General features: G+C 34.7%; 1 protein-coding gene across 1 annotated transcript in view; it reads left to right on the forward strand.

Annotated features, from left to right (window-relative positions):
* LOC119582052 (SET domain-containing protein SmydA-8-like) overlaps positions 1 to 518 on the forward strand; it is a gene marked incomplete in the record, with an annotated part of 9,660 nt that overhangs the window by 5,745 nt on the left and 3,397 nt on the right.

Here is a 518-nt window from a genome sequence, read left to right on the forward strand (position 1 = left end):
CTAATTCAAGACCCGTAGATTAGGTATCCCTGATGGCAATTATCTAACATGGATATAAATAATTTTCAAGTTATCAGTCCAACCGATTATTTCATAAACATCACACCAGTATCTAAAACATCAGATTGTAAACTAATACATATATATCAACACTATGTTCTGCACTGCAATCTGCACTAGCTTTATGGCAACAGTGGACAGGAAGAAATATTTATAAGAATTTCTTGTACATTACTGTCCTTGGGATATATATTTCAGCATTTTCAGAGATTTATTCATTTATTTATTTGTACAAAAACGTTTATTACTCAAACATACTAACCAGCTTATGCTAGACATCAAAGTTCCTGTAGCCCTATAGGAAGGTGAGTTAATAATTAAATGTACTACACAGCAAAAGTCGTACAGCACGGAAGATCATATAGTATTGCAAAGGGTAAAGAGTTGGAGTAAATGGGGTTAGGCAGGGATTGGAAAAAGGGGGAAGGAGGGTTAAGGGCGATTAGAAATGGAGGATA

The sequence above is a fragment of the Penaeus monodon genome, chromosome 15 (genome assembly GCF_015228065.2).
Source record: "Penaeus monodon isolate SGIC_2016 chromosome 15, NSTDA_Pmon_1, whole genome shotgun sequence".
NCBI lineage: Eukaryota > Metazoa > Arthropoda > Malacostraca > Decapoda > Penaeidae > Penaeus > Penaeus monodon.